We start from the raw sequence: 18,807 nt of genomic DNA, 5'->3' as shown, positions 1-18,807 counted from the left end.
ACCTACGAGGTTCTGTAGCAACTTGATCTGTAGTTTCATGATATTTATCTTTAGCTTCCTCTCTAGTTGGTGCAGGCATCACGGGAACAAATTTATCGGATGAGCTACTTTCCAAATTGAGAGGAGGTACAATTACCTCATCAAGTTCTACTTTCCTCCCACTCGCTTCTTTCGAGAGAAACTCCTTCTCTAGAAATGTTCCGTTCTTAGCAACAAAAATCTTGCCTTCGGACTTGTGGTAGAAGGTGTACCCAATTGTCTCCTTAGGGTATCCTATGAAGACGCACTTCTCCAATTTGGGTTCGAGTTTATCAGGCTGAAGCCTTTTGACATAAGCATCGCATCCTCAAATTTTAAGAACGACAGCTTAAGTTTGTAGCCAAACCATAGTTCATATGGTGTTGTCTCAATGGATTTTGACGGTTCCCTGTTTAACATGAATGCAGCTGTCTCTAATGCATATCCCCAAAACAATAGTGGTAAATCGGTAAGAGACATCATAGATCACACGGTATCTAATAAAGTGCGGTTACGATGTTCGGACACACCATTACACTATGGTGTTCCAGGTGGCGTGAGTTGTGAAACTATTCCACATTGTTTTAAATGAAGGCCAAACTCGTAACTCAAATATTCACCTCCACGATTAGATCATAGAAACTTTATTTTCTTGTTACGATGATTCTCCACTTCACTCTGAAATTCTTTGAACTTTTCAAATGTTTTAGACTTGTGTTCCATTAAGTAGATATACTCATATCTGCTCAAATCATCTGGGAAGGTCAAAAAATAACGATACCCGCCACGAGCCTCAATACTTATCGGACCGCATACATCTCTATGTATTATTTCCAATAAGTCATTAGCTTGTTCCATTTTTCTGAAGAACGGAGTTTTAGTCATCTTGCCATGAGGCATGGTTCGCAAGTATCAAGTGATAATCAAGTGATTCCAAAAGCCCATCAGCATGGAGTTTCTTCATGCGCTTTACACCAGTATGACCTAAACGGCAGTGCCACAAGTATGGTGTGCTACCATTATCAATTTTGCATCTTTTGGCATCAATATTATGAATATGTGTATCACTACGATCGAGATTCAATAAACCATCAACATTGGGTGTATGACCATAGAAGGTTTTATTCATGTAAACAGAATAACAATTATTCTCTGCCTTAAATGAATAGCCGTATTGCAATAAACATTATCTAATCATATTCGTGCTTAACGCAAACACCAAATAACATTTATTTAGGTTCAACACTAATCCCGAAAGTATAGGGAGTGTGTGATGATGATCATATCAATCTTGGAACTACTTCCAACATACATCGTCACTTCACCCTCAACTAGTCTCTATTTATTCTGCAACTCCTGTTTCGATTTACTAATCTTAGCAACTGAACAAGTATCAAATACCCAGGGGTTACTACGAGCACTAGTAAGGTACGCATCAATAACATGTATATCAAATATACCTTTGTTCACTTTGCCATCCTTCTTATCCACCAAATATTTGGGGTAGTTCCGCTTCCAATGACCATTTCCTTTATAGTAGAAGAACTCAGTTGCAGGCTTAGGTCCAGCTTTGGGATTCTTCACGGGAGTGACAACTTGCGTGCCATTCTTCTTGAAGTTCCCTTTCTTTCCCTTTGCCCTTTTCTTGAAACTAGTGATCTTGTTTAATCATCAACACTTGATGCTTTTTCTTGATTTCTACCTTCGTCGATTTCAGCATCACGAAGAGCTCGGGAATCGCTTTTGTCATCCCTTGCATATTATAGTTCATCATGAAGTTCCAGTAATTGGTGATGGTGACTAGAGAACTCTATCAATCACTATCTTATCTGAAAGATTAACTCCCACTTGATTCAAGAGATTGTAGTACCCAGACATTCTGAGCACATGCCCACTAGCTGAGCTATTCTCCTCCATCTCTTAGGCGAAGTACTTGTCAGAGGTATCATACCTCTCAACACGGGCATGAGTCTGTAATACTAATTCCAGCTCTTGGAACATCTCATATGCTCCGTAGGGTTCAAAACATTTTTTGAAGTCCCGGTTCTAAGCCGTAAAGCATGGTGCACTGAAACTATCAAGTAGTCATCATATAGAGCTAGCCAAACGTTCATAATGTCTGCATCTGCTCCTGCAATAGGTCTATCACCTAGCGGTGCATCAAGGACATAATTCTTCTGTGCAGCAATAAGGATAAACCTCATATCACGGACCTAGTCTGCATCATTGCTACTATCATCTTTCAACTTAGTTTTCTCTAGGAAGATACTAAAACATAAGGGAGCTATAACGCGAGCTATTGATCTACAACATAATTTGCAAATACTATCAGGACTAATGTTTCATGATAAATTAAAGTCAATTAATCATATTACTTAAGAACTCCCACTTAGATAGACATCCCTCCAGTCATCTAAATGATACGTGATCAAAATCAACTAAACCATGTCCGATCATCACGTGAGATGGAGTAGGCTACAATGGTGAACATCACTATGTTGATCATATCTACTATATGATTCACGTTCTACCTTTTGGTCTCTAGTGTTCCAATGCCATATCTGCATATGCTAGGCTCGTCAAGTTTAACCCGAGTATTCTGCATGTGCAAAACTAGCCTGCACCCATTGTATGTGAATGTAGAGCTTATCACACCCGATCATCACATGGTGTCTCGGCATGACGAACTGTAGCAACGGTGCATACTCAAGGAGAACACTTATACCTTGAAATTTAGTGAGGGATCATCTTATAATGGTACCACCGTACTAAGCAAAATAAGGTGCATAAAAGATAAACATCACATGCAATCAAAATATGTGACATGATATGACCATCATCATCTTGTGCCTTTTATCTCCATCTCCAAAGCACCGTCATGATCTCCATTGTCACCTGTTGACACCTTGATCTCCATCGTAGCATCATTGTCGTCTTGCCAACTATTGCTTCTACGACTATCGCTGCCGCTTAGTGATAAAGTAAAGCAACTACATGGCGATTGAATTTCATACAATAAAGCGACAACCATATGGTTCCTGCCAGTTGCTAATAACTTTGTTACAAAACATGATCATCTCATACAATAATATATATCACATCATGTCTTGACCATATCACATCACAACAAGCCCTGCAAAAACAAGTTAGACGTCCTCTATTTTGTTGTTACAAGTTTTATGTGGCTGCTACGGGCTTCTAGCAAGAACCATTCTTACCTACGCATCAAAACCACAATGATTTTTCATCAAGTGTGTTGTTCTAACCTTCAACAAGGACCGGCCATAGTCAAACTCGATTCAACTAAAGTTGGAGAAACAGACACCCGCCAGCCACCTGTGTGCAAAGCACATCGGTAGAACCAGTCTCAAGAACGCGGTCATGTAATGTCGGTCCGGGCCACTTCATCCAACAATACCGCCGAATCAAAGTAAGACATTGGTGGTAAGCAGTATGACTATTATGGCCCACAACTCTTTGTGTTCTACTTGTGCATATCATTTATGCATAAACCTGGCTCTGGTGGCACTGTTGGGGAACGTAGCATGCAATTTCAAAAAAATTCCTACGATCATGCAAGATCTATCTAGGAGATGCATAGCAATGAGAGGGGGAGAGTGAGTCCACGTACCCTAGTAGACCGAAAGCGGAAGCGTTAGTTAACGTGGTTGATATAGTCGAACGTCTTCACGATCCAACCGATCCAAGTACCGAACGTACGGCACCTCCGTGTTCAGCACACGTTCAGCTCGATGATGTCCCTCGAACTCTTGATCCAGTAGAGGGTCGAGGGAGAGTTTTGTCAGCACGATGGTGTGGTGACAGTGTTGATGATGTGATCCGCACAGGGCTTCACCTAAGCACTACGATGCTATGACCGGAGGAGTAAACTGTGGAGGGGGCACCGCACACGACAAAGAGAACAATTGATCTGCCTTTGGGGTGCCTCATGCCCATGTATATAACGGAGGGGGGGAAGAGAGGCCAGCGGCCAGGAGGGGCGCACCATGGGGGAGTCCTACTTGTACTCCTAGTCCAAGTAGGATTCAACCCCCCTTCTACCTTTTTTTCACCGGAGGGAATAGGAAGGAGAGGGAGAGGGAAAGGGAAGGGGCGCCGCCCCCTCCTCCTTGTCCTATTCGGACTCCCTAGGAGGGGGCGTGCGTCCACCCCCCATGGGCTTCCCTCTCTCTCCCTTAGGCCCATGTTGGACCAACACTTACCCGATGGGTTCCGGTAACCCCTCGGTACTCCAAAAAATGTCCGACCCTCTCCGAAACTTTTCTGGTGTCCGAACATAACCTTCTGTAGGATCGAAAGTATGTCTAGAGGGGGGTGATTAGACTATTTGACCAAATAAAAAATTAACCTGCTCCCAATTTTAGTTCTTGGAAGATTTTAGCAACTTAGCACAAGTCAAGCAATCTCAATACAATTCAAGCAAGCATGCAAAGAGTATATGGGCAGCAGAAAGTAAAGCATGCAACTTGCAAGAAAGTAAATGGGAGGAGTTTGGAGGGAGCAAACGCAATGTTGACATGGAGATTTTTGGCGTGGTTCCGATAGGTGGTGCTATTGTACGTCCACGTTGATGGAGACTTCAACCCACGAAGGGTAACGGTTGCCCAAGTCCATGGAGGGCTCCACCCATGAAGGGTCCACGAAGAAGCAACCTTGTCTATCCCACCATGGCCATCGCCCATGAAAGACTTGCCTCACTAGGGTAGATCTTCACGAAGTAGGCGATCTCCTTGCCCTTACAAACTCCTTGGTTCAAATCCACAATCTTGATGGAGGCTCCCAAGTGACACCTAACCAATCTAGGAGACACCATTCTCCAAAAGGTAATAGATGGTGTGTTGATGATGAACTCCTTGCTCTTGTGCTTCAAATGATAGTCTCCCCAACACTCAACTCTCTCACACAGATTTGGCTATGGTGGAAAGATGATTTGAGTGGAAAGCAACTTGGGGAAGGCTAGAGATCAAGATTCTTGTGGTTGGATTGGGATATCTTGGTCTCAACACATGAGTAGGTGGTTCTCTCTCAGAAAATGAATGCTGGAAGTGTAGGCACGTTCTGATGGCTCTCCTCATGAATGAAGAATGGGTGGAGGGGTATATATAGCCTCCACACAAAATCTAATCGTTACACACAGATTCCCGAACTCGGTGAGACCGAGTGGTAAAACTCAGTCAGACCGATTTAGGTCAAAATATGAACGTTAGGCTTTTTGGTGGGACAGACATAGTCATCTCGGGGAGACAGGTATGCTAGGTTAGGGCATAATATAATCTCGGTGTGACCGATCGCATAAATTCGGTGGGACCGATTTCAGCAATAGGCACATACAGAGTTGGTCAGGCAAACTCGATGGGACCGATTCGCTCACTTCGGTGGAACTGAAGTGTTACGAAAAGGAAACAGGGAGTTTGCATTGCAGACTCGGTGGGACTGATTCGCTCATTGCTGTGTGACCAAAATGTTACAAAAAGGAAACAGGGAGTTTGCAATCCCATCTCGGTGAGACCAAAATCCCTATCGTTGAGACCGAAGTGACTAGGGTTTGTGCTAGTGGCTATGTCAAATGAAACTCGGTGGCGCCGGATAGATCAAATCGGTGGGGCCGAATTTAACTTTTAGGTTTAGGACAAATGTGGAAATGAGAAAGTGGTTGAGGGTTTTGGAGCATATCACTAAGCATTTTGAGCAAGTAAGCCATTAAGCAACACCTCATCTCCTTTTAATAGTATTGGCTTTCCTATGGACTCAATGTGGTCTTGGATCACTAAAATGAAAATGTAGAGTCTTGAGCTTGTTGCCAATATGTGTTCTTAGCATTTTGAGGGGTCCACATCTCTAGTCCATGCCATGCCAATCATTGAACTTTATGAAATGATCACCTTGAAAGAGCATTACTTCAATGAACTAATTGTTAAGAATTACCAAAACCACCCAGGGATTAGTTGCACTTTCAATCTCCCCCTTTTTGGTAATTAACATATAGATCAAAGCTTTGACAAATGATAATAAGAATGAAATACATTGTCGCTTTGAGAAGTATGTGATAAGTAAGAGCTCCCCTAAATTTGTGCATTATTTAAGATTTGCTTTTGAATGCAAATGCACAAATAAATAGGATCATGGGTTACTCTTCCATGTCACATACATCTTGGTGGAGCGCTCAAAATGATAAGAAATAAGAACAAGCACTCATCACCAAGGCAAAGTGAATGATCATACAAGAGATAGATAATGTCACCATTCAAGCACAAGAATTAAGCATAGTATGATCAAGCACATGATCATATAAAATATCTTACACACACAGACATAAAGTATCTCACACAAGCAAACAAAGCAAATGAGTAGCAAAAAGAAGCAAATCTCCCTCTCTCCGAAGCCTATGATCTATACACTTTCTCCCGCTTTGGCAACAAGTTACCAAAAAGCTTGAAAATGCATAGTGATATGCATCTCTCTAGGCTTGATCTTCGGAAGGAGGTGTTGAGATGACTCCAAGGACAAAAGCATCAGAAGATGTTGGAGCTTGTGGAGTTGCCACTGGAGGGGCAACTAGAGCTGTGGGAGTTATGGCTGCAGGTGTTGAAGTTGTTGCTCTTGTGTCTGGCACTAGCACTGCTGCAGACCTCTATCCTCTAGGCACTCTATGGAATACCTGTGTAGTTGCTTTGCCCTTCCTCTCCTGCTTCTTCCTGGAGCTCTTCAACTGCTGTCTGAATCTCAGTCACCTTCAAGTCAAGATCATAGAATTTGGTTTCAATGATCCTCTCCAAGCTCTCCTGATTCTGAGTCAGGGTGGCCAGTCCTTTCTCAGTCCTCAAGGTAGATTGAATCAGAAATCCAAGCTAGTCTTGCTTTTACTTGAGGAATACTTTTGAAGCTTCTACAGCACTAGGCATCTTTGTTGCTTTCTCTGCTTTGGCTTTTTGTCTCTTTTCTTGTGCCTCTAGGGAAGTTGGATCCTCAGCTGTCATGACAACAGTGTTGTCCTCAAAGTCTGGCTGCAAAGGTAGATGCTCTTTGTCCAACAAGTAAACTCCCTTGGGCATCTTGGAATTTATCAACATTTGAATGTGTGGTGCATACCCACATGGCCTCTTCTGGTCAGCAGCTGCCCTCTTGATTGTCTCTACAATTAGGCTAATGACTTTAAACTTCTATGACAAATCAAACATCTGAAGAAGATTGATGAATGGCCTTTGATCATCCTGTGATCTCCTGATTTGGGCAACAAAGTGTGCCTCAATATAGTGTTCATAGTGGCCAGACCAGACATCAAGTAGTACACTGACCCAAGCTTGTGAGTCTCCAAAGCTTTGTTAGGTATTTCCTTGTACACGTTTGCCATATAGTTGTGATCTTTCTTCTTTTCAGCATAGACATCAATGTCCTTCTCATGCTCCTTGGGTGACTTGATAAGCTTTGACCACTCATCCACTATTGACTAGTATCTTGTTCCCTCAGTCATCCACACAATCTTCCCATCTGGATAAAAATGAGCTGTTGAGTAGAATTGCATTATGAGCTCATCATTCCACTTGGTCAACTTCTGACCCACAAATTTGTCAACTCCATTGAGCTTGAAGCTCTCATGCACTCCTGGGAAGTGGTCTTCATTAGCATCAGTGTACTTCCTGTCAACCCACTTCATGTCACTGACAATGGGTTTCTTGTCAAGTAGAACTGTTTCATAGAAATCTTGTTGTTCCTTGGTGTGGAATCTGTAATCCACAACTGTCCTTCTCCTTACTACATATGGATCAGCTTGTCTCCACAGTCTGAGACCTGCATCTTTTCTTTCCTTCACATTCTCAGCCACTGGATGATTGTCATCATGGTCTGGAATTTTTGGTTTGAGCTTCCTAAGCACTTGGGCTTCAGCATCTTCTTCCTCAACTTCAGGCACTGGGGCCTTGTTCTTTTCTGCAGCTGGTATGTTCCTGGTGCTTCTCTTTGGAGCTGTCTTGGAGGCTTGAGCTGGAGCTTTGGGGGGTTGTCTTGGGCTTTGAAGGAGCTGCCCCAGACTTGATGGCATCACCCATCAGCTTCTGTGACTTAGCAGGAGGTGCTTCAGCAGCAACCTCTTCTTCTTCATCCTCCTCACTAGAAGAGTCTCTCCTCATGGAAGAATTTCCAAGCACTCTAGCAGTGGATTTCCTGACCCTCTTCTTGCCTTGTTCACCTGATTTTTGCTCAATAGTGAATGTCATGGTCTCTTGTGTTGTTCCCCTGGCCTTAGACATAGGCAATCTCCTGGCAGGTGCCTTCTTGTGCTGTCCTGGCTTGGTGGAAGCAGCATCACCATATTCTTTCTTTAGCACTTTCTTCTTTGAGCTGACTTCCTCAATCTCAAAGTCTTCATCCTCGAGTCCGAAGTTTTCTTCTTCCTCTGCCTAGTCTGAGCCTTAGGCAGATTGCTTGGTGTGCTCCTGCTACCTTCATCATAGCTTCCAGAGGGACTAGTGCCCTCACTCAAGTCCATCTGCTCCTATGACTTGTTATGACTATCACTTTGATCAGACATTCTGCACAACAACATGAGAGCTGACCCTGTGAATAGTTGTAGATGAGATAGGGTAGATGAGCATCACAAAGTGCAGAATTTTTGCAAAAAGAATGAGTTAAGAACTTAGTTTTAGTTTTCTATAGGAAGCATTTCGGAGCTACCTATTTGTCAAACTCAGTGACACCGAAGCAACTTTGGAGTCTAAACATGTGGAAATCAGTCAGACCGAGACACAGTTTGGTGACTCCGAGTTTGCTATGGTTTCACAAAGTCCTGGTATCGGTAACACTGATTTGCAACTTTTGGTCAGACCGAAAATCACATGTGCACTGGCCTAAGCCAAATCGGTGGGACCGATTCCTACAATTCGGTCGGTCCGAGATGAGTCCGACGGAAACCTAACCCTAAATTTTCAACTCAAATCTAATCTAGAGGATGATTTCTGTGGATGGATCAATCTCATACTTGGAAAGAAACATGGCATTGCCTTTGTGCTAGGAATCGGAGTTAACAGAAAGAAAAAGAGTTGAGCTCATACCCTAGCTTGGCGATGAGCTCGCTACGGCGGCAACGGAGGGGAGCATTTCCGTTGACGGCAGCGGAGACCAGAGCGGGAGGTCGCTGGCGACAAGTAGATGATCCAGAGACCCGAGGCGGCAGAGCAGGACACGCACGGGTGAATAGGTTTTGGAGAGATTTCCAAAATTTGACCCGTCGGTATATATATCCTGGCACTATCAGTGTGACCGAGTGGAACAACTCGGTGGCATCGAAATATAGAATCACAAGTGGTTACTGCAACTCGGAGAGACCGAAAAGTTCTAATCGGTTGCACCGAGATTGAAAACTTTATCAACCCAGTGAACTCGGTGTGACCGAAATGGAGGAGTCGGTCAGACCAAAATACACAGAGAGGTTTTGGAAGTTTTAAGTCTATGTCAAATTGGGACTCCGAGTACTCCTCACACAGAGGGTTTGAATTTGACTTAGATCAAACTTTGTGATGTAGCATGAATGTAGTTTGAGAAGAGAAAAGCATAGATAGCTAGAGCGAGTTCTTAGGCGTTCTTGTCCATCCATTTGGCCAAAGAAGAAAATCCAAACAATCAAAGAAACAAAAGGATGTCCTCGAATGAGAAAAGTATGCAACCAACATGCTCACACAATAAAATGGAAAATGAAATATGTGGCAAAGCATGCACAATCACTCTAGCATCTATCAAGCAATTGGCGATGACTAGGTCATCTATATATGAGTATATTGACTTAGGAGTCAAATGAGAACATTTGATCATAGGTCATACCCATCGTTTAAGCACAAGTAGGGTTACCACTTTTACATAAAGCATTGTTGTGTTCACACCATTAGAGTTTCTTTAGCTCAATTCTTGGAGTAAAGCTCCCCCTAGATGTGATATCCCCCCTTAAGAGAGATGAACTAACCTTGGGTTTTGTCGATGATGACTTCATGTAGATGTTGAAGATGTGGATGCTCATTGTTGATGTAGATCATTTGAAGCAATCCATTGGAGTGAGTTACACTTTCAATACCTACATGGGTTAGTCCCACAAGGAACAAACAAGGATATCCATAGACATAGAGTGAAGCACACACATGATGATTTCCATGAAAGCATTAGGTTATGTTGTCCCTTGTCTTACCAACAAGAGGGTTTGTGACTCCTTGAACTAGTGCAAGATGTGGAAGTTGTTTGCACTTGTCCTTGGCAACATGAATATGAGTGAAGTATGTTGGCGGAGTCACCCTCAAGAACTCTATAGTTCTTCTTCTTCGGGATCCACATCATCTTGATGGGAATCCTTGGAGTTGTAGATGAACTTGATGAAGTAGAACTTGACGTAGTCTTGGGAACCCACTTGACCAAGGCCTTTGGAGCATCTTCGAATGCATCAATCTCTTCTTGAAGCTTTTCCTTGCCTTTTAGCTTGTGGTCTTGTGGTGGAAGATCATCTTGAGCTTGTGTTCCCTTAAGGGAAGTAGGTTCATACTTCTCTTGTTGAGGAAAAAACTTTGTCTTAGGGTATTGATCTTCTTCCCACTCAACTCCATTGGCATTGAACTTCCGTTTAAAACCAACACCTTGATTCTTTCGGTGCCTTCCTTGCTTGCGTACAATTTCCTCAAATTTCTTACTTCCGGCAAGGCTCTTGTAAACACCTTTCTCTATAATTCCCTTCAATAATCTATTTTCTTGCTCAAGTGTAACCTGGCTAAGAGAATCATTGGTCGAATAAAGAGAGCTACTAGAAGCAACACTATTGGATTTATCATGATTATTGTTACTACTAGAAGAAGAATATTTCTTGTTCTTGTTGCTAGATTTTACTTGTGGCATGTAAGTAGACAAGAGTAAATGCTTGGCAATGTAAGAAGAACTTTTCTTCCGAAGATCATAATTGATGGCCTTTAAGAACCCATGTTCTTGCTCAAGATTGAGCTTTTCAAAGCGTAACTTCTCATGAGTTTTTAAAAGTTCTATCTTCTAAAGTAGTTTCATGAGCTAACTTAAGAGTGTTTAGTTCTTTAGTTAGACGCTCAATATCCTTCTTATCATTGTCATTTGTTTCATCTTGATTAGCATGATCAATAGCATTTTCATCATAGTATTCATCGCTAGAGTTGTCAACAAGTAAATCATCATCACCTAGCAAGTCATCTTCATCACTATTGAAATCAACATACTCGGGGTGTGTTACCTTGGGGCCTTTAGCCATGAAGCATCTCCCAATCCCTTCATTTGGTGAATCAAATATGTCATAGGAGTTGGTTGACACAAGTGCTAGACAGGCAACACCTCCATCTTGACTATATTCGGAGTCGGAGTGACAACTTGTCTCGGAGTGATGGTCGGAGTCAGAGCCAGATACCCATACACCAACATGATCTTGATGTCTTCGTTTTGTGTAGCTCCTTGATGACTTGTCCTTCCTTTTCGAATCCTTGCTTCTTCGAGAGGTTCTTCGTTCATAACAATCATCTCTACTCCTTCTCTCTCTTGGAGGTGATTATTCCCTTTTGCTTCTCCTTTTAGGTGAGTCTTCTCTTCTTTTGTACGGAGCTGCACACTCATTGGAGTAGTGTCCGGGTCTTCCACAATTGTAGCAATTTCGCTCACGACTAGAAGATCTTTTGTCATTGTAGGACCTTGACTTGGAACTTCTTTCCTTGCTTCTACTCTTGTAGAGTTTGTTGAAGTTCTTCACCATTAAGTTCAATTCTTCATTGAAGGATTGTTTCTCATTTGATGATGTAGGATCATCACATGAGGCTTTGTAAGCACTACTAGACTTGTTGTGAAGTTCTTCTTTGTCCTTGAGTGACATCTCATGAGCAGTAATTCTTCCAATGACTTCGGTTGGCTTGTGACCTTTGTAGTTTGGCATCATTTGGATCACAGTGCACACGGTATCATATTTTCCATCCAAGGCTCTCAAGATCTTCTTGATGATGAATTTGTCGATCATCTCTTCACTTCCTAAGCCGGCAATCTCATTTGTGATGAGAGAAAGCCTAGAGTACATTTCAGCGAAACCTTCACCATCCTTCATTTTGAACTTGTCAAGTTGACTTTGAAGCACATCCAACTTGGATTCTTTGGCGGAGTCGGTACCCTTCGTGCATATCAACCAAAGTATCCCAAATCTCCTTTGCATTCTCAAGACGGGTGATTTTGATGAATTCTTCGGGGCACAATCCGTTGAAGAGGATTCGCAAGCTTGAGCATTATATTGCAACATCTTCAATTCTTCCGCAGTAGCTTCACGATTTAGTTCTCTCCCATCAAAGAATTCACCTTGCAAACCAATACACACAATAGCCCAAATGGCGGGGTTATGTCCAAGAATATGCATTTTCATCTTATGTTTCCAACTAGCAAAATTTGTACCATCAAAGTAAGGATCTCTACGGTGGTAATTTCCCTCGCTAGATGCCATACTCTCCTAGGTTGTGAAACCAAGGCTATGATCACCATAGCTATGGAAATCAAGGCAAATGGAGACCAAATCTCTCATACCACTTGTAGGATGGAAAGTATCTCTAGAGGGGGGTTGATTAGCCTACTTGACCAAATAAGAACTTCACATTTTCCCAATTTTAGTTCTTGGAAGATTTTAGCAACTTAGCACAAGTCAAGCAATCTCAATACAATTCAAGCAAGCATGCAAAGAGTATATGGGCAGCGGAAAGTAAAGCTTGCAACTTGTAAGAAAGTAAATGGGAGGAGTTTGGAGGGAGCAAAACGCAATGTTGACACGGAGATTTTTGGCGTGGTTCCGATAGGTGGTGCTATCGTACATCCACGTTGATGGAGACTTCAACCCATGAAGGGTAACGGCCACGCGAGTCCACGGAGGGCTCTTCCCATGAAGGGTCCACGAAGAAGCAACCTTGTCTATCCCACCATGGCCATCGCCCATGAAGGACTTGCCTCATGGGTAGATCTTCATGAAGTAGGCGATCTCCTTGCCCTTACAAACTCCTTGGTTCAACTCCACAATCTTGACGGAGGCTCCCAAGTGACACCTAACCAATCTAGGAAACACCACTCTCCAAAAGGTAATAGATGGTGTGTTGATGATGAACTCCTTGCTCTTTGCTTCAAATGATAGTCTCCCAACACTCAACTCTCTCTCACAGATTTGGCTATGGTGGAAAGATGATTTTAGTGGAAAGCAACTTGGGGAAGGCTAGAGATCAAGATTCTTGTGGTTGGATTAGAATATCTTGGTCTCAACACATGAGTAGGTGGTTCTCTCTCAAAAAATGAATGCTAGAAGTGTAGGCACCTTCTGATGGCTCTCCTCACGAATGAAGAATGGGTGGAGGGGTATATATAGCCTTCACACAAAATCTAACCGTTACACACAGATTCTCAAACTCGGTGAGACCGAATGGTAAAACTTGGTCAGACCGATTTAGGTCAAAATATGAACGTTAGGCTTTTCGGTAGGACCGACACAGTCATCTCGGTGAGACCGATATGCTAGGGTTAGGGCATAACGTAATCTCGGTGTGACCAATCGCATAAACTCGGTGGGACCGATTTCAGCAATAGGCACATAGAGAGTTGGTCAGGCAAACTCGATGGGACCGATTTGCTTACTTCGGTGGAACCAAAGTGTTATGAAAAGCAAAGAGGGAGTTTGCATTGCAGACTCGGTGGGACTGATTCGCTCATTTCGGTGTCAGCGAAATGTTACAAAAAGGAAACAGGGAGTTTGCAATCCCATCTCGGTGAGACCAAAATCCCTATCGGTGAGACCGAAGTGACTAGGGCTTCTGGCAGTGGCTATGTCAAATGAAACTCGGTGGCGCCGGATAGATCAAATCGGTGGGGCTGAATTTAACTTTTAGGTTTAGGACAAATGTGGAAATGAGAAATTGGTTGAGGGTTTTGGAGCATATCACTAATCATTTTTAAGCAAGTATGTCGTTAAGTAACACCTCATCCCGTTTTAATAGTATTGGCTTTCCTATGGACTCAATGTGATCTTGGATCACTAAAATGAAAATGTAGAGTCTTGAGATTGTTGCCAATATGCGTCCTTGGCATTTTGAGGGGTCCGCATCTCTAGTCCATGCCATGCCAATCATTGAACTTTCTGAAATGATCACCTTGAAATAGCATTTGTTCAATGAACTATATGTTTTTATGAATTACCAAAACCACCCAGGGATTAGTTGCACTTTCACCTTCCAATATATAAATCTTTACCTCTCGACAATTTCAAGACTCCTCGTCATGTCCGTGATCTCATACGGGATACCGAACAAACTTCGGTCATCAAAAAACATAACTCATAATACAAATCATCATTGAATGTTAAGCGGGCAGACCCTACGGGTTCGAGAACTATGTAGACATGATCGAGACACATCTTCGATCAATAACCAATAGCGGAACCTAGATGCTCATATTGGCTCCTACATATTCTACGGATATATTTATCGGTCAAACCGCACAACAACATACGTTGTTCCCTTTGTCATCGGTATGTTACTGTGGCACCCCGGCTCAGAGCAACCGGTCTACCCTGCATTGCTAGCCCAGAGATCGGGTCTTCTGGCAATACACAACAACATGGTACAGAAATAACCGCTTTATTGATACTAGCGTGGTACAAAGGTCTGATATTACATCGAGATTCGAGGCCAAGCGGCACGCACGGTGTTGCTGGACAGTATGTGCATTATTTAATGAACATGGTTGGGGCCTCGATCACACGAAACTATGCGGCAGCGGAAGAACGACGTAGCAGAACTCCATGGCACAGGGACACCGACGTGAACACGGCCTAGACACGAGATGCACTCCGATGCGAATCAACTTGCCTGAAAGCTGGCATGACACGCCAGGTCAGTACATTGAATGTACTTGCAAGCTCACAACAAACATAAGCACGATAACAGACAATATCATGATAATTACTCAAGTTAAATTAATGCAAGAAACTACTACAAAAGCACAGCTATGCAGCACAACCAAACAGCGCACCGAGTCACACGGACTCGCTTACCAGACGGTTACCTCGTCACCAAACTGTGACCACACCGGGGTCACACCTGAAACCAATAACTCATGAACACCTCGAGTGTTCATGGTTGACCACGAAACAATGCATCACAACAATTACTAGTTTGCAATATTAATTATGAAAGTTGAACTTAATCAAGTTTTAACTGTTAGAAAAAAAAATTGTTACTAACATGATATAATCAAAATGATCATGCAACTACTCATCATGCAAATCAAACAACTCATAATCATGGATCAAACTTAACAACATATGCATCTTGCAATACTAAGAATCAAACTTCTCTCGTTATAACTCATTTTTATAACCAAGTAATATTTTTATTAGTTCATTATTTAAATGAAACCATTACTAGCAAAATAACTATCATTACTTTCCATAGCAATTTTCATAGTGCAAAATATTACTCTACTAAGCCAAACAAGTTCATGCATTCAACCAGAAGCTAAAACAAGCATAGCAAGCATGGTAAAGTAAATAGCAATTAACCAAAGTTATTTATCAAATTTTAAATGCAAATAAATACTCATATTCAAGTAGAAAATCATAGATATTGAAATAACACCATCCAAATGATGTTGTGGCTTGCCTTAGTGTAGAGGAGGGTCACACTCCTACTGGTTAGCTTCAAGGGAAGATCCTCCTTTTGAAAATATTTAAAAACCACAAAAATAAATGTCAAAACACCTTCTAAAAATCACCAAAAATTCAAGATAGCAAGGAAAAATCCACCTTTTTGTGTGCTGCTAGAGCTTTCTATAACAAGGACAATACAAAAAGAATCAATTCATTTGGACTTGTGGTTTAAAAGTTATGGCTAGTCAAAGTTCTGTCAAATTTCTGAATAAATTTGAATTCACAGAAAATCCTGGGGGGGTGACGTCGACGGCGTAAAGCGGGAGTGCGCCTCCACTTGTACCGCTTCAGGTGCGAGTGGTGAGGATGACACTAGGCCCCACCAGTCAGGAGAGAGGGAGGGGATCGAGATCAGAGGAGGGGCGGCGCTTCGCCGGGGCTCATGCCGGCGACGAGGGGGTTTGGGGCTAGGCTAGAGGGATAGATTGGAAGCAGGGCTCGCGGCGCTCCTACCTATACCCGTGGCTTGGCGAGAGGTGGACGGAGCTGGTCGCAGTCGAGCTCGCAAGCTTCGGTGGCGGGCGTGGTTCGCCGGAGAAGAAGAAGACGGCGGCGAGAGGCAACTCCGAGGGCTTGGCAGGGTCCAGGCAGCTCCAGCAGACCACCAAGGCCCTGCCCAAGCAGCTGCTTGAGCTCAAGAGGCCCTGGAGAGCGGCGGCTGGACTGCGGGGATCGCCGGAGTCCTCGAGTCGGGGCGACGGCCAGAGGCCTGCCCGACCAAACTGCGGTCGTTCTACGTGTTCGTGGTGGTTGTGTGGAGTGTTGCGCGGCCAAGATTCGAGTCGGGGGTGGCTTATATAGCCGGAGCAAGAGGGGGGAACGTGTCGCCACCGGAGCCCTCTGGACACGCGGCGAACATCGACGAGAAGCTCCAATGCGAGGGGACAGGGCGCAGGCCAACGCTGGCGCTTGCCCACGCTCGCGGACGAGCACAGGAGGCGGTTGGAGATGGGGACAAGCACACGCACGGACTGTGCCATTTTGGCCGCGATTGGACTAGCTTGTTGCGGCGGCAGCGAGCGCCAGGGAGGGGTCAAGGGTGATGGGTCGAGGGTTGTGGCACGTTGCGGCAGTCAGAGGCGAGCGCTGGCATGCACACGCGCGAAACAGAACGCAAAGCGCCAGCCAGAGCGCGTCGAGACGCATGCCAGGCACCGTGTCCATGCATGGACACCATGCTGGCATGGTCAAAACAACGCCCAGGAGCTTCCAAACCTTGTCCATGCTATCGACCGTGCAGTGTTTAGTCTAGGAGAGGTGATGGGTCATACCCAGGCCGACCAGACACGAGTCTACCAAGCTGGCAAGTTTCTGGTCAGAAACTTGGTCGCCAAGTTTGGCCACCTTCTAGAAGGCCATTAGGGCTAATCTCCTAGGGTTTAGGGTTTGTTAGGAGGGTGTTTAAGCTCAATAAAGCTCAAGGCTAAAAGCTTAGGGGAAAATGCACTTGTTGTACAAAGTGCATTTCTGGTCCAGAAGTGAAAAGATTTTCTACAGCGAAAAATATTACAAAAGGTGATGCAATATTTTTTAATGGGGAGATGTGCCATGATCCTAAGAATATTTAGGAATTATCTTAGGTTTTTCTGAGCAAGAAAAATTGAGGTTGCTTTGGAGCACAAGGTTCTGAAATGGACTTAAGAGAGAAAAATGAATATTTTCCTTTTAGGAAAAATATTCATTTTATTATTTTGGGGATTTGTGGGAGCAGTAAGGTGGATGGGTCACTTGGGTGAAAGCTAAGGATATGCCCAAGTGACAAGTCCATTTGAATTGATCCAAAAACCAAATCAAATCAGGGCAAAAACCATGATGAAAACCAAGTCCGGAAAGAGAGAGAAGGCAAGTCCGGTAAAAAGAGAGAAGGCAAAATCTAGGATGTCACAAACCTCCTCCACTTAGGATGAATCTCGTCCTCGAGATTCGGTTGCTTGGGAAAACCATTCTGGGTATGCAGTCCTTAAAAATTCCTCTCTTTCCCAGGTTGCTTCTTCTTCGGTGTGATGCTCCCACTGAACCTTGTAAAATCTTATCTCTTTGCTGCGAGTGACCCTTTCTGTCTGATGCAATATTCTGATTGGCTTTTCCTCATAAGTCAGATCCTTAGCCAATTCTATCTCTGATATATCCGCCCTTTTCTTCGGGGGCGAGATGCATCTTCTTAGCTGTGAGATGTGAAACACGTTGTGTACTTCGGACAATTCCGGTGGCAACTCCAACTGGTAGGCGACGGTTCCAACTCTGGACATGACGAGGATTGGACCGATATATCTGGGTGCCAATTGCCCTCGGGTCTGAAACCTCTTGACTCCTTTCATAGGGGTGACTCGGAGATATACGTGTTCTCCAGGTTCGAAGCTGATCTGACGATGTTTGGCATCATAGTAGCTCTTCTGCCGAGATTTGGCCAGTTGCAGTCTGTCTCGGATTTCCTTGACTTACTTCTCGGCTTCGAGCATTAAATCAGTCCCGAAAATACGGCTATCTCCGGTTTGAGACCAATTTAATGGGGTGCGGCATTTCCGGCCATACAGGGCTTCATAGGATGACATCTTTAAGCTGGCCTGGAAACTGTTGTTGTAGGAAAACTTGGCGTAGGGCAGACAGTCTTCCCACTTGGTTCCTTGGGCTAATGTACATGCCCGGAGCATATCTTCGAGTATTTGATTTACTCGCTCAGTCTGTCCATCTGTCTGAGGATGGTAAGCCGTGCTGTACTTCAGAGCGGTCCCCAATGCCTGATGAAGTCGGGACCAAAATGCGGATGTGAATAGAGATCCTCTATCGGAGGTGATAGTCTTGGGTACTCCATGCAGACTGACGATTCTTGATACATACAGATGTGCAAGTTGATTTGTACGGTATGTGGTCCGGATAGGTAGGAAGTGTGCCACCTTGGTTAGAGTGTCCACTATGACCCATATCGCATCGTTTCCTCGATGAGACCTTGGTAATCCGGTGATGAAATCCATGCAAATATCGTCCCATTTCCATTGGGATACTGGCAGAGGCTGGAGGAGTCCGACGGGTTTCTAGTGTTCCGCCTTTACCTTATTTCAGATATC

The sequence above is a fragment of the Triticum aestivum genome, chromosome 7B (assembly GCF_018294505.1).
Source record: "Triticum aestivum cultivar Chinese Spring chromosome 7B, IWGSC CS RefSeq v2.1, whole genome shotgun sequence".
NCBI lineage: Eukaryota > Viridiplantae > Streptophyta > Magnoliopsida > Poales > Poaceae > Triticum > Triticum aestivum.
This window is presented reverse-complemented; position numbering follows the sequence as displayed.